Source organism: Bidens hawaiensis, unplaced genomic scaffold (genome assembly GCF_021521415.1).
Source record: "Bidens hawaiensis isolate Kalapana, Puna unplaced genomic scaffold, B.hawaiensis_p1.1 tig00038129_1, whole genome shotgun sequence".
Lineage (NCBI taxonomy): Eukaryota > Viridiplantae > Streptophyta > Magnoliopsida > Asterales > Asteraceae > Bidens > Bidens hawaiensis.
In genome coordinates, this window is record NW_027496683.1 from 28,740 (window position 1) to 44,559 (window position 15,820).

General features: G+C 34.5%; 1 pseudogene across 1 annotated transcript; it reads left to right on the forward strand.

The window, feature by feature from the left end:
• The first annotated feature begins 1,890 nt into the window (after positions 1 to 1,890).
• LOC143590057 (thaumatin-like protein) lies at positions 1,891 to 2,860 on the forward strand (annotated as a pseudogene). The gene is made up of 2 exons (XR_013145399.1): positions 1,891 to 2,403; positions 2,488 to 2,860. The product of XR_013145399.1 is annotated as a thaumatin-like protein (transcript).
• The last annotated feature ends 12,960 nt before the right edge of the window (positions 2,861 to 15,820 follow it).

Genomic DNA, 15,820 nt, shown 5'->3' on the forward strand with positions numbered 1-15,820 from the left:
TGCACTTACCAGTGATAAACCCAACCTTATTTTTTACTTTTAGGGCAAGCAACATAGAATTTGCCCAAACACTATAATTCTCTGTTCCTTTCAACTTTATATTGATTATAGCAATATTGCTTGTATCACTAGGATGAAGAAACAGAGGATTATTAAAATCCAAACTATTTAGTTGGTTCATGTCATCTTCATGATCACTTTGACTATTAATACTATTATTAGATGCTTCAGACATTCTAGAGCTATTAAACTAGAAAACAAGAAAAAATACACGTATAGATGCACACATAAACCAGTAAAAAAAATCACCGGTGCCAACAACAATGATTAACTCACTAGTTTCAACCTATATATGCCTAATGACAAGTAGCAAACAAGACAGAACTGAATATAACAAAAAGTAAAGAAGAAATACTTACTGAGTACTCCAGCAGCCAAAAAGAAAAGAAAGACTTACAGTGAATAAGGTATAACCACAAACAGTCTACAGAGATAGGGTTTGAGTCCAAGTAGCAAGCCCTATTTGCAGCGGAATATTAATCTGGAGAGAACTTACAAATTTCTTGGAATTAACACCACACCAGGATATAAACGATTGGTTACCTCAATCAAAAGAACACAAGTAATTGGTCAGTGAATGATAAGACAATAAACCTAGGGTTTCAACTCTTTAATCATCAACAAGAACAATTACGAACAGGTTGTTCAACATTAGGGTTACGAAACCCTAATTTGGAACAAAGTAATCTCAGATCAAAAGCCGTGGCTCTGATACCATGTTAAAAACATGAACACATATCACTTTATTTCAATCAAACAATGAAAGATACAACTATGTTCAAACCAAATTACAACATCAATTTAATCCTAATTGTCCTAATTAGTTAAACAACTACAAACAATCAGAAAATCTAACAAAGTAATTACAAGATCTAAACTATGATGTATAAGAAACTATACCTGCACAAAGTGTTGCACGCAAATTCAAGATCGAACCCTAACAGAGCGAAGAAGATGAACACCCAAGAAGAAAGTTATATAATCTTTTTTAATTTTTTTTTTCACTTTTTTTTCTTTTATATCCTTGTCACATTTAGTCCCTCCTATTTATTGCAAAGCCCTTTCCTCATGTAAAATAGCTCTTTGCCCCCTCCAACAACGTAACAATGTACATATACAATACAAATAAAACAAGTTTATAACAACTGTCATTTCAAACTAATCATAACGAAAATAATACTAACCTATGCACCAAATGCAAGATTTGAAATGAACCTTTTTACTTTATCTTTTCAACATTATGTATGTATGAATGAATGACTATGGCCCACCTTCTTCGTCCGCTTCCGCTTGTAGTCTGCAGCCACAAAACTTGGCTTCCCAAACAAGACTCCACAACGCATGTTGTGCTTTCGGCTAGGCCCGTGTAGTGTCACATAGATCTGAATATGTGCATTGTAGATGCTCTTAAGACTTACTGCTATATAGTCGGGTATTGTATAATATTATATGTACACTTAAAAAAGTTTTAATATGTTAAGGTGCCCGTCTCCACTACTATAGGTCCATCATTGCATACAAACATTATTATGCCAATTTAAGTTAACACAATAAAACTTTTCACCTTATACTATTACAAGACAAAAAAATCTCATACGAGCCCGTGTTATTTCATCCATGGTCATATCCGTAATTATCAGTCAAACAATATAACAAATCATACGAGATGCATGATTTACCTCACATACTACTCTTAATCTTATGACCTTTTTTCGTCTACCATACGGTTCACATTACCATTTCCCCGTATCATACAGCTCCAATGACGCGTTAGTTTAAACTCGTCTTTTATAACAAGATATTAAGTAGTGTGATAGTGTCGAGTGTTGTTTGAGCTAGCCTCATTGTCCCTTATCACTTTCTCTCAGTTTCCACATACATTTGATTCTCATTCTCTTCATCCATGGAAACAATGCAGCTACACACCACCTCCATCATCTTCCTATTTCTCATTTCCTTTAACCATGTCTCCACCACAACAATTATGATGGTAAACAAATGCACCCATCCAGTCTGGCCTGGTATCCAACCCAGTGCTGGCCGCCCGGTTATCGCCCGTGGTGGCTTCAAACTTCCTGCCAAAAAATCCTACACACTTTTCCTCCCACCCGCTTGGTCCGGACGTCTTTGGGGCCGGCCGTGTCGGCTGCTCCTTCGACTCTTCCGGCCGAGGGAGATGCGCCACTGGCGATTGTGGCGGCTCTATTTTCTGCAACGGTGCTGGCGGCACCCTGCCAGCTACGTTAGCATAAATTACTCTAACCGCCGACCAGGACTTTTATGATGTCAGCCTGGTCGACGGTTACAACCTTCTGTTATCTATAACGCCCTTTAAGTGAACTGGTAAATACAGTTTTTTTTTAATTAACGACAAATGTTACTTTTATTCTGCTTTTACACTTATAAATCTAAATTACAATTTTACAGGTAGATGCAGTTATGCGGGATGTGTTAGTGATTTAAATATGATGTGTCCGGTTGGTTTGCAAGTGAGGTCACGTGACAAGCGTCGCGTGGTGGCGTGTAAGAGTGCGTGTTCGGCGTTTAACTCTCCAAGGTTTTGTTGTACGGGGAGATACGGGAACCCGAAGACTTGTAGACCGACGGTGTATTCGAGGATATTTAAGGTGGCTTTTCCGAGAGCTTATTCGTATGCGTACGATGATCCCACTAGTATCACCACTTGCACCGGAGCTAACTATTTGCTCACTTTCTGTCCTCACCATTGAATAATGTTTGTACGGTACAACTGTCAATGCATTCATAATGCCAGATGGGTCTTTTGGTTTTCAACTTGTGTTTTCGAATTATCTTAAATTTTAGTTATAACTAGTATTATCACCCGCGCTTCGCGGCGGGGCGTAAGTTTTTGACTCGAGACGCGAGTGAAAGTTGTTAATTCATAATCGATGTCACATAGTTTTGATTGACATTATGTGGAAACGTTTGATCAGCCAAGTCACGTAAATCAATCACAACAATTAACTTTTTATGTTTTGTGTTTGTCATATTTGCTTTAGAAAAGGTTTAAAATTTTGTTCATGAATGCCAATTTCAACACACAATGAATGGTATGATATGTTTGTAAAATAGGCAAATATTAATGTCATTTATTCCTTCAATTAGGAGATAAGAACACCTCTTTTTTCTTAAAGTTCTTTTATGTTAAATAACTTGATTTTAATGTAGATATCAATCCTTCATTACTGCCTTCGGTTGAATATGAATAAACCCCATATTTGATAATTCGACTTTTGTGTATAATGGGTGAGAGTTACATAATCTAGCAGGGTAAAAGGCCACAGCCACATGAGCACTTACACGTATTGCCATATGCAGACCAAAAACTGAACATCATTGAAGTCAGGGGCATTTAGGAGCTTAACATATTTATTCCATAGGCATATAAACTTGTACATTTCATGAACAGTTGCAGTTTGTGAGTAGGATGAAGTTTGCCTATTAGTATATATATCTTTCTTTTTTTTCCTAACGACTAAAGATTAAAGTCCAGCTATTTGGGATAATCCAATGACAAAAGAATTACGTTTATAATCGCAGACAATGTATAGTAGCTCAAGCCCACTATTTTTTGTTTCAAGGAAAACCTAGTTAGGATCAGATTCAAACTTGAGATTTTGCGTCTGCAGCCTAAATATTCACTTTTTCAATACCAGTTAAGTTAAAAGATCATCTGTTTTTAATATCTATAATCGGTATATTTGTTGGCAAATTTCTTGTATTTATTTTTGTTTGCTAATTATCATACATGGTTAAATGCTAAAATATGACCCAAATATATTTTTTTTCCTCTTTTTTTTTCTCTAAATGAACACTTCAATACACCAAAACTAGGTATTAGGAAAGTAAGATACTTGATAAGAAAATATTTGTAACAAATTTCTAAAAAAGTATTGGTATCGTAATTTGTTTTTTCTCTTATTCCTAGTATATGAGATGTGGCCATGTTTTATGTTTTTCTACTGTCTTTTTTGCTTAGAATTCTAAAATAATCAAAAGAAAAGATTGGAAAAAGAAAAAGAAAAAAAGAGACCAAGAATAATAGTTGCTTTAATATTTAACGGCACAATATCATAAAATCACAAATGTTATTATATATATATATATATTAAAAACTAACATTTCCGTCTACTAACAAAATCACTATTCATGAAAACTTTCACTTCCACCGCCTTTTATCTCATCAACTCCATTTTCGTGGTGACGTAGGCTTCACCTCACAACACCACCACAGTTTTTCGTCGTCCTCCATCGACTGATCACAGACAGACGTGCTTCGTCTTCCTACTGCTCTGCTATCGATTATTGGTAAGTGCCAAAAGCATACAAATTAACCCTTTTTATGCTTACATCAGTAAGAGTAAGACCATAGATTGAAAACGCCGACAACATTTACAGGTAGGTTACAGATTCATCTTTCTTCCTTTTCTTTCCTTTTTCCCTCTAAATTATTGGCTTATGCCTAAAATATTTGTCTGATTATTAATCAATCGGCACAAATTTGTAAGTGTCAAAGGTAGGGCTTTCAGTTAGTAACTGATTATTACTTTTGTTGAGGGCCTTAGAACCAAGAATCCCCAATCGTTTATTCTACGCTTTCTATAATTTAATTACATACTTGATTGGTCTTTACCTTTATTATGATTAAGGGCTTTTATTTGGTTACCTCATTTCCAAATTTTTGTTGTATCTATATAGTTAAAATTGAGTATGAATGTTGTGCACAAGATAGTATGTACATTGTTAAAAGTGAATTAATTTAGTTCTTTTTGTATTGTTAACTTTGTTCCATCCTGCAACCCAATCTAACTCCACCCGTTTAAACTGTAACACATTTTCAATGTTGATAGGAATTTATGCCTTACATTATTACAACATAAATACATAATATAATGATGAAAACTTATTGATTTCATTATTATTTAATATCTTTTAATGAAGTTATGTTTTAGCAGAATAGGCTCAACATATATACTTGGGACTTGGAGTTATATCATATGAAGTTTATAATACTGCTGATATTGTCTGTTGTTGGTTGTTTCTCAAACTTTTTTTTTAACTCCCTCGAAAAATATATCAATTTTACTACTTTAAAAAAACATTGTAAACACCACAATTGCAGAGTCTATTTTAGAGCTGAAATTAGGGTGTTGAAAACTTACCTCTGCAGATGGATGCTCATACTCAACTTTAACGATATCTTAAAAAAGTTGAAGAGCCATGACAAGGTAGATCTCATCTTTCTTTCTTGCATAAAGTTTTGTTTCAATTATCATCCCAATTGCATAATAGTTATTTAACTTTTGCTAATCATTACATAGTTTCTTCATGACTTTGTGAATCAAATTGGTTACTTTACAACCGTGTTCAATCATCACCTAAAGATTCAACGGTAACGAATGTTCATTTACCTTCTGAAAGTTTGATTAGTTTATTATTCAATTTTTGTGTTTGGTTTATCATCATTTTGTGTTAAAAAATGCATCAAAAGTTTAAAATAAAAAACCACATGTAACATGGTTCTTTATAGCTATAACAGGTGCTGCATTTGATTATATTGAGAAGGTAAGTTATCAATGGTTTTTAAGGAAGAAAGATAATGAGTTGGAGATGAGTAGAACATATAGTGAGAGGATGAAGATGGAGAATGATCAAATAGCGTTGGACTGAAACAAGGGGCGTGTCTTTACCAATTGAAAAATATGCTATTCTAGGGAAGCTAACAAAAGCGCCTGGCACGAGCCTGCCTTAAAAGGCCCTTCACTAATTGACGATTTGAAGAGGAGGTGAACTCTTGCAACTCTTAAGAATGACGTGTTCACGAAATAATACTATGCTGCATTTCTTTTTGAAATGTACATTTCAAACAATACAATGAAGTGTGAAGTTAATTTTATTTTGTTGTAAATAGATCTTATAGCAGGTGTATATGTATGTAATCACCTTTTTCAAGGTGTATATAATTACACGAGCCAAGTTTTTAGTAGCTTATTTTTGAATTTAGCTTTTGATTTTATTTTTACATGTGATTGTATTACAGGTTTTGACTTGGCATTATGCATGATGTAAACATGGAAAAAAAATCTTATGTAGGATCAAATGTTGTCACGTGCTGCGAAGCGCACGGGTAAAAGTACTAGTTTAAAAAAAATAGAAACCCAAAAACACAAATATTATGTATATATATATACACACACCCACAATGTCTATGTGTACACGCACACACACATATATATACACACACCCTACATATATATATATATATGTTTGTATGTATATGTATGCAGACACAAACACCACCACTATCTACACCACCACCACCACCACAAAACTCCACCACTTCCGGCCTATATTGCCAGCTTCACACCACTATCAGCCTCATTGCCTTCATTACCAGCAGTGGTTGATGCCGGAAAAACGCGGTGGCGGTGGCGGCGGAACTCGCCAGTCTCCTTAATCTTATTATGCAGTTCCATTACTTGATTGTAATGTCCTTTATGTCTTTTTTGTTAAAAAAACACTGCCATCTACATGCGAATCTAGCAAGTAATCTTCAAGTGCCGCCACCACGTTTTTCCGACGAGTTCTGCCGGTAATGATAGAGTAGCAATTCGAGGTAATAAACATTGTGTTCCACTTGTTTCTTTATTCTGATCAAAAGCCCTATGATGATGTATTCAATCTGTAAACAAAAGAATTGAATTTTAGCAAAGTTTGGTCTAGGGTTTGGTGGTGATGGTGAAGGCAGTGGAGGCTGGCGGCGGTGGAAGAAACCGGTGGTGGTGGAGGCCGATGTGGTGGTGTAGACGGTGGTGATGTATTATTGGTGGTATTTGTAGTAGTGTGTATATACCTCTATTTGTGTGTGTCTGTGTCTAGGAATGGCAACGGGGCGGGTTTGGGGCGGGTTTTGCTTAACCCGAACCCGAACCCGAAACCAAAAACCATCCCCGTACCCGCCCCATTACCCGTCGGGTTTAATTCGGGGATTCCCCGTTTGGTTTTTTGTACCCCCCGACCCGCCCCGTCCCCGAACCCGACCCGCCCCGTCCCCGAACCCGAAAACCCGAACCCGAAAACCCGAAACTGAACATTTATCGAAATAAACTTCTGCATCACACACATAAAAGCTGAAACAATGTGTTACAAAGGAAATAAAACCAAGTCTACATGGCCGAAAAATCATGCCAAATACACAAACTACAAAATTGCGACCAAATCTAAATACCAAATCAAACCAAATCATCCAAAGTCGTCGTGCCACTTTCTTTAGTACCTACCTACATTAAGAATATTTATCAATAAATCAACCAAGTTAAAAGAATAAAAGCTATGTTACAAAAATAGTAAATTTTATAAATATTATTACCTCTTCCACATCCATTTCATATTCAATGGTGCGGCAGTATGCCTCGGTCTCTTCCGAACAAGTTTCTATATTTAATAGTAATAACATAAACATATATTCATGATTATGAAGATAGATAACATGAGTAATAATGTAATATTCAATATAGCGTTACCTCGAATCTCATTCAACAACCAACTTTGAGCACACATTAAAGCCTCCAAAGTTTTTGGTTGAAGTCGACTTCGGTGAGGACTTATTAATCTTCCACTTGTACTGAACGCAGATTCAGAGGCAACGGTGGAAACTGGAATTGCCAATACATCTTTTGCCATCCTTTGAAGTGTCGGATACTTACCTCCATTTGTCTTCCACCAAAGCAACAAATCCAGTTCTACTTCATCAGGCAAAAGATTTTCTTTCAAGTAGTTATCTAACTCTGCCATATCATTCAAGTCATCATTCACCTTAGCAAATTTATCACCTTGTGATGCCATATAGTTGTAGATGCAACTGAAATAGAATGGCACATAAAAGTCAGTTTTGTCTCACATATAAGTGTAAAATACTAAAATACACAAGTGCATACTCAAGTACCACAAATTCATTCTTTAGTATAGGAATGAATTTAGTAATGCATAACGTCTAATTTGTATAGGAATGAATCCTTAACACATGTACAAAACCGAATGCAAAATAATACAACTGACAATTTCATGCTAAATAAACTAACTGATATACTCAAATAAGGCCTGAGATTAAGGCCCTTCATCATAATCTTTTATGGGCTCAGCCAGGTTTGTTGAAAGATTACTCAGATGTTAATCAATCATGTCACAAGCTTCTCACAGTAAAGATATCTTTTTTTTTACCCCATATCACAAGCTTCTACTCTTGTTGGTAATTAAAGACAAGCTAGTCCACCGTCCACGAAAGTTGTTTTTATAATAATAATAATAATAATAATAATAATAATAATAAGAGAATTAGGGATCTTACATTACAGGTGGTAGCCTGGTAGAGTGGTAGGATGAGAACGAGGAGGAGGAGGGTGGTCCGGTGGTGCAGACGGGGCGATTGAGTGGATGGTGATGGTGGTGCAGACGGCGATTGAGTGAATCGGGGGCGGAATGGCGGTGGCGCACTGGTGCTGCAGATTGATGGTGCTGCAGTGTAACCTGAGACGGTGGATTGGTGGTGGATTGGTGCTGCAGATTGCTCTCTTTTTCCTGAGACGGTGGATTGGTGGTGGATTGGTGGTGCACGGCGATTAAGCAGAGAGATAGAGATTTGAGATTGTTCACAACTTAGGTTTAGGTACTGAGACAGTGAGACGGCGATTGTTAGGTTTAGATTTGAGATTGTTAGGTTTAGGTTTTTAATATATGTATATATATATTATTTTTATTTATATTTATATATATTATATCGGGGCGGGTCGGGGCGGGGGTACCCAAACCCGAACCCGAACCCGAACCCGAAACAATCCCCGAAACAGTCTCCGAAACCCGACCCGAAACCGAAAAAACAAAACCCGACCCGACCCGAAATAAGCCGGTTTTCGGGTTTCCCCGTCGGATTCGGGGATTTTTGTCATCCCTATCTGTGTCTGTGTCTGTGTCTATAGATATATGTATATTGTGTGTGTGTAAAATATTTGTGTTTTTGTGTTTTTTAATTAATGTATTTTCCACATAGCATGCCAAATCAGCAGATACATGCCACGTCAGCAGAAAAACTAACGGAGTTAGGGTCCGTTAAGTTCAGGAGTGATGGAAGAAAACAAGTTACAAGTTAGGAGTGGTGAAAGACAAATCGTAAGTTGAGAGTGTTATTGTCCAATGAGTGAAAATTTAGAGTATTAAAAACCAATATCCCAATAATTTAATATTTATTAGTTGAAGAATGATTTGTAAATGAATGATTATAGTTTATTAATATAAGCTTAAATACAAGATTAGAAACACTTTACGATTAAACGTTTCATTTTCAAGTAAAATAAATAAATAAATAAATAATTAACTTAAAGGTTTTGCATGAATTATTTTACAGAAATCATACATATTAGTTTATGTTGATAGAAAAAAAAACAATAATTAATTTACTCAATTAGTTATTTAGAGATATCAAGTATGTTAGTTCTGCTATAAGAAATTTTTAAATAAAACAATTTTGTATATATCGTCTTATTTAAAAAAAAGTTTATAAGTTTATGATGATAAACAGATCATAAGATTTAGATAAATATTATGCTTTTTCTTGCAAAGTAACTAGGTTTGATTCAATATTTGCAAAATAACTATTATATTTCATGTTAAGCTCATATGAAAAGTCCATTTAACCATTCTACTACACAAAACAAAAGGATACCACTCCCCCTTTCTGCTTTTTCACCGTCATTCAATGATTATTTTCTACCGCGCCATTTTCTTTTTAATCTTAATGGTTTTCTTTTCTTGGTCAGCCGATGTATAATTAAAAGTTAAAAACAGGTAGCATATAAAGCATAAGATATAAAGATGTAAAAAAAAGGTAACATAGAGATCATAAGATATAACTATCATATGCGTAGGAAAAATGAATGTAAGATATAAAATTGTGAAAAAGTAAGATATAGAGGAAATTGAACTTGAAAGTCACGTCTATCTTGAAACGGGTCTTCAACGTGATATGCTAGATATAAACCTGTAAACATTTTTTCGACACGCTTGATCAATTAAACTATCCAATAGATAAAACACGAGTTTCTTATATCTAAAAAACGATTTCATTTCAATTTTAAAATACAACTAGTATTTCGACCCCCCGCAACTGAAACCATAGGCTAATTGTTCGCTTGGTTTGTTGTAAAAACAGACATTACAAGACAAGTAGCTGTTAAACATACACTTCTTTGTGCCGAATTTACAATGTACAAATGTGGTCGTCATTTGGCAATTCGTGGTTGTAATCTTGTTAAAGCATCAAACGAGTAGGCACTTTCAGTTAGCCGGATGTCGTTGACTCCATCATCATGTTGCTGCATTCATCCGGACCTGCGTAAGAAAGGCTCTAGTTAACTATACAATTTACAATATGAAAGCGTCATGATTAACTATACAATTTACAATATGAAAGCGTCACGCAAACCAATTGAAGCCATTAATTTTAGACATGTTTTTCATTTTAATTAAACGAAACATAGTTTGTTATGTTTCCTAATTGCAATCTAATTATAATTGGTAATGTTTTTGCTAGCAAATTAAGTTAGTCTATAAAACCGCGTAATGGTTTGACATGATAGAACATGTGAGATGCAACCGAGTTATGTGTAATGAGGCTTTTGAGTTATATTTCCTCCATATAATATTGAGAGTTATTCAATATTAAATAATGTGTGTTTACGTTTTGGTGAGTTACGTCCTTGAATTGGTATCAAACCCAAGTTCAAGAAATCGATAATCATCTAAGCCGCCGCCAACAGAAGAAGAATCCGTAGCAGTCGTTGTGTGTCTGTGACAGCCGCCCCGGAAAGATAACGCCGCCCAATTATGATGTCAAGACCAAGCCATGCCAGGAAGAAAATGTGACCGACGACTGAGTTCATAGGGTCGCCGTCACCGCTCGCGTCATTGGCTTCTATCATCAGCGATTGAACAAGACGGTTGGTTTGATCGATTGCGTTTCGTAGTACGATCAGAACGAACAACAAGGAAGGTGTTTCTTTTCGTTGCTTAGGGGGTGTTTGGGTGAGCCTTTTAAACTTGCTTAATTGTTTATCTGATTTTTTAAAAGTAAAAGGTATTTAGCAAATCTCCTCCAAAAGCTTCAAAATAAAACTTTTCAAAAAATGCTTTTGTTTTCTAAAAATCAAATAACAAATAAACAAAATTAAAAGCTCACTCAAACGCCCCTTATTTTGAAAAGTTATGCTTAGTGATTAAATAATGGAAAATTCCCAATTTATTCCTTTACAATGGGAGATTCTAAATTTGTCACATCAAAATAGTTTTTCTAGATTCGTCTCTCATTTAACGCATCGCCGACGATGTGTTAGGTAGTTTCCCCGACGATTTAGCTAACACATAGTCAACGGCGTGTTATGCCTCAAAACACATAGTCAAAGATGTGTTAGACATCCAAACACATGGTCAAAGACATATTAGCATCTTCTTTATTTTTTTTAATATTAATATATCATAATTAATTTTACTTATATTATGTTTTCTTTTATAACTATTAATATATAAAGTTTTATATAATTTCAAATATACCGTCGAGACATGTTTTTTATCTACATGTTGACATAATTTTTTTTAAATATGTCGAATCAAATTTTATTGACTATTTCGATATTAATTTAACACGGCTCAGCTTTAAGTAAATTTATGCCGGTCCGTAGATATAAAAAATGTGTCTCAATGGTGTATTCAAAATTATACAAAACTTTATATATTGATCAAAGTTATAAAAGAAAACAATATATAAATAAAATTAATTATGATTTTATAATATTAAAAAAACAAAAAAGAAGCTAACACATTTTTGATCATGTGTTTATACTCTAGCACATCTTTTACTATGTGTTTGGAGGCCTGACGCATGTTGACTATGTGTTAACTAACTCATGAACGAGACTACCTAATTTATCGCCGAAGATGCATTAAAAGAGGGACAAATCTAAAAAATGATTTTGAATAGACAAATTTAAAATCTCATACTATTAAAAGATTATTTTGTGAATTTTCTCTTAAATAATTAGAAAGGGTGTCAAGGTGATAGACGTCAAGTATTTTTGTTTCTTTTTGGATAATTGTTGCCACAGGCCCACAGGACACAGGTTAGGTGAAGGAAAAGGAAAAAAAGATTATTATTATTACTTTTTTAAGTGCAACAAGTAAGTTGTTCTTGTTCATTCGAAGGCAACAAAGTTTGAAAAGGGAACACAAAAGTCAATACGTTCAGTTGGTTTTGCATACGGTTCAATTTTACGAGAGGTATTCGTAACCGGGTTTCGCAAACACACAGGTTTCAATTCTAAAGAGCTGTTCGGGACTTGAATTGTTCAACAAGTGCAGTTCAACAATCATTAAATGATATAATGTTTGGGTTGAAAAAGTTAGTTTAATTCAAAGATTTTTTTATACGTGTTGAGTGAGTTATGTTTTGGCAAAAGGTTTTGATTTAAACAATATGCTCATGTTTTGATTCGGGAACAAAAGAAGATCAAGAAAGATTGATGCTTGCTCTATTATATGGCAAGAATCGCAACCAGATGAGAAGATATGCAAGTTCATACGACCGAATGAATGGTCAGGACATGGTCTTGGAAGTAGTCGAGTTCGGGAGAGCCGAATGAACACAATTATGGATTAAAAGGAGTTCTGGGAGATCAAGACCGAGATGATGAAGATCAATATGGTTGTGAAAGCCGAGAATGTCAAGATCATGGGACAAACCAGACAGGTTAAAGGAGACGAGTTTGGAGACACAAATTCGCATATTTCATTAGGGGGTGATTATTGAACGTAATTTCAGATCCCAATTCACTAGTCGGTGATCTTGAGGGACCAATATTGGCAAGTAGATCATAGTTGGTTATGTTTTCTAATTGTAATCCATTTATAGTTGGTAATCTATTGGCTAGCAAGCTATGTTAGTCTATATAAACCGCGAACATTATAAAACATGTGAGATGCAACCAAGTTATGTGTAATAGGGGTTTTTGAGTTATATTTCTTCTATATAATATTACATATTGAGAGTTATTCAATACTAATTATTGTATGTTTATGATTTGATGAGTTATATCAATTCGCTCTTGATTCCAAAATCGATCAGATTATTGTGTAGATAAGGGCAGGCGTAAACTTGGATCGACATTTAGGCTCTGAGGAGCTTACCATAATGAGAAGAAGGTCCGATCGGTTTAGCTGAGGAGACGAGAACACGAGACCATTGAACCAATTCCATGTGGCGATCAAGAAGCTACAACCGAAGATGATAAAATCAACATCCTCTTCAACGTTAGAAACGGCATTTTTAAACGTGAACATGTGGCAGTGGGCTAAAAGTTGCTTGGGTTTTCTTAGCCCATATTAAGTTAGACCTTGACGAGTTTGGGTTTTCTTGGCCCATGATAAGTTCCACAACTTAAAACATGTGTATTATTGTGTTTATTTAGATATAACTATGGTCATTTCGATATGTTTTCATTTAAAGTTTGCATACATTACAAGTAGATGCATGTTTACGTGACTTAAATGATAGGTTTAATACATGAGTAATGAGTCAATTATAATAAATGGTTCTGAGTACTTAGTTTCCACAATGAGCAAATTGTACTGGTTCGCTATGCGTATCAGCGTATGAGCCTATTAGGGATGAGTTTGGTGGTATCGGTGTCGAAAATATTGATTCCGATAGTTGTTATAAATGAGTACTGGTACCATTTGTTCATCCCTAACAATACTGAGTTTATTGCATATGCTATAATATCGAGTATCAACATTTTACTTACATATTATCGGCTGACGTCATTTTTATGACGAAAAAATGTAACCCGACAATAACCAGCTTAACTTCTGCCATTTAGCACATATGCTTCATATTTGTTAAGGATTGATGGTTTTTTTCTACATACTTATATTTCTTATGTTTTCAAATTCAAACTTCGTAACATCTTCGGAAAGTGTGTTTTTATTATGGTATGTATCCAATATCATTGTGTCGTTTTAGATAAATAATTTCTAAACATTGTGTTTTGGGATTATTGCGGTCTTATTCAATATCATAATTGATATACTATTCAAATATTACAGAATGAACCACTACCTTTTTAATTAGTTCAATTATATCCGTTTACGTGCATCAGTTATTCCAATTAAGTTTAGTTAATTCGTTGTTCTACTCGTCCTAATTGCACCATTCAAACCATAAAATAAAATGAACATAACATTAGTAGTCTCATTTTTCATATTATTGACTACTTCAACAAAACTAGTTAGTATGATCTTAACATCATATGTGGTCTGAATAACAAAAGTACTATTTGATTATTAAGAAGTTTAAAGGTAAAGATTTTTTAATGTCATGGAAGACTTTGCATAATCAGGTCTTCTTCTTTTTATTTGTTTGAAAAGGTCTTCTATTCACAAGTCACTCGACAAGAAGGTGTCACGTAATTGAATCTTAAATCTTAATTTCCTACTTGCACTGTGCTACATTAATTAGTCAAAGAGAATCCCGTTGACCAAAGATCACTGACCAATAAAGTCTGTGGTCAATGGCCGATGGAATGGCTAACCCAAAACATAAGGCAAGAAGTTAACCCATGACTTTACTAAAGTCGTTCAAAACTCTTCTATATAAAGCAATCACCTTTCATTCCCAAATCACATCTTATCACAAATCACAATATTCCAAAACAAATGGCAACTAAGCCACTTAGCTCGCGTACCCTGATTCCTATCGTCATATTCATTATCGTCTTGTTACACCCCATGCATCCGCAATCTGAAGCGGCTATCTTAAATTCTCACGGTACGGTCTTCTCTTCTTAAATGGTTGGATATTAGAATAAAGTTTCATAGATTTGTTGTTTACAAAGGCTGGAAAATGAATTAATTTGTGTTTTGTTTATGCAGAGTTATATCAAAACCATCGTTATCCGCCATGTTTGTGTTGTCAGACAGAAGCACCACCGCCGCCCCATTGCTATTGTGCATGCTTTGTGACCCATGGGAACAAGTCAACTTGATGTTTACAAAATTCAAGAAGAGTTTCACAAGACACGTTAAGAATAACTTATGTTTCATTGTTTCTTAAAGATGTACACGCGTTGATCACACATAAAAAATAAAAGAAGAAGAAGAAAAGCAATAATTGATTTTTGTTACAATTATAATATGCGATATGTAATACAATTTGTTTAAAAAAATGTACTTTTTTTTGCTTAACCGAGTTTGACACTTATACACATCAACATCAAATCTGTTTATTTAACAAATCTACTAGAAGTCAATAAAATAACACTACAAGTTGTATATAGAAAGTGTAGAAAAATCAACTTAGCTATAATAACCTCATTATTCTAAGCTTGTAGTATGAATTATCACCTTTAAATAATTAATCTCGGATTGCATTTAAAACCCGATTATTTCTATAATTTGTTTTTAAAAATATGCCTAGTGTGTCTGGTTGACAAGTCAAACTTAATAAACCCTTACACAAGTGATATATGCTATATATGTATCCTTATAAAGAAAAAAAGTAAGATCTAGAACTGAGTAACCAAGCCCAACCATAGCATTGTAAATTACTTGTAACAAAATCCAACTTCTTAAGATGTATTTCTTTCTTTTTGTGTATAATTATATGTTTATGTTTACACTCTACTATTAAACATTTGAT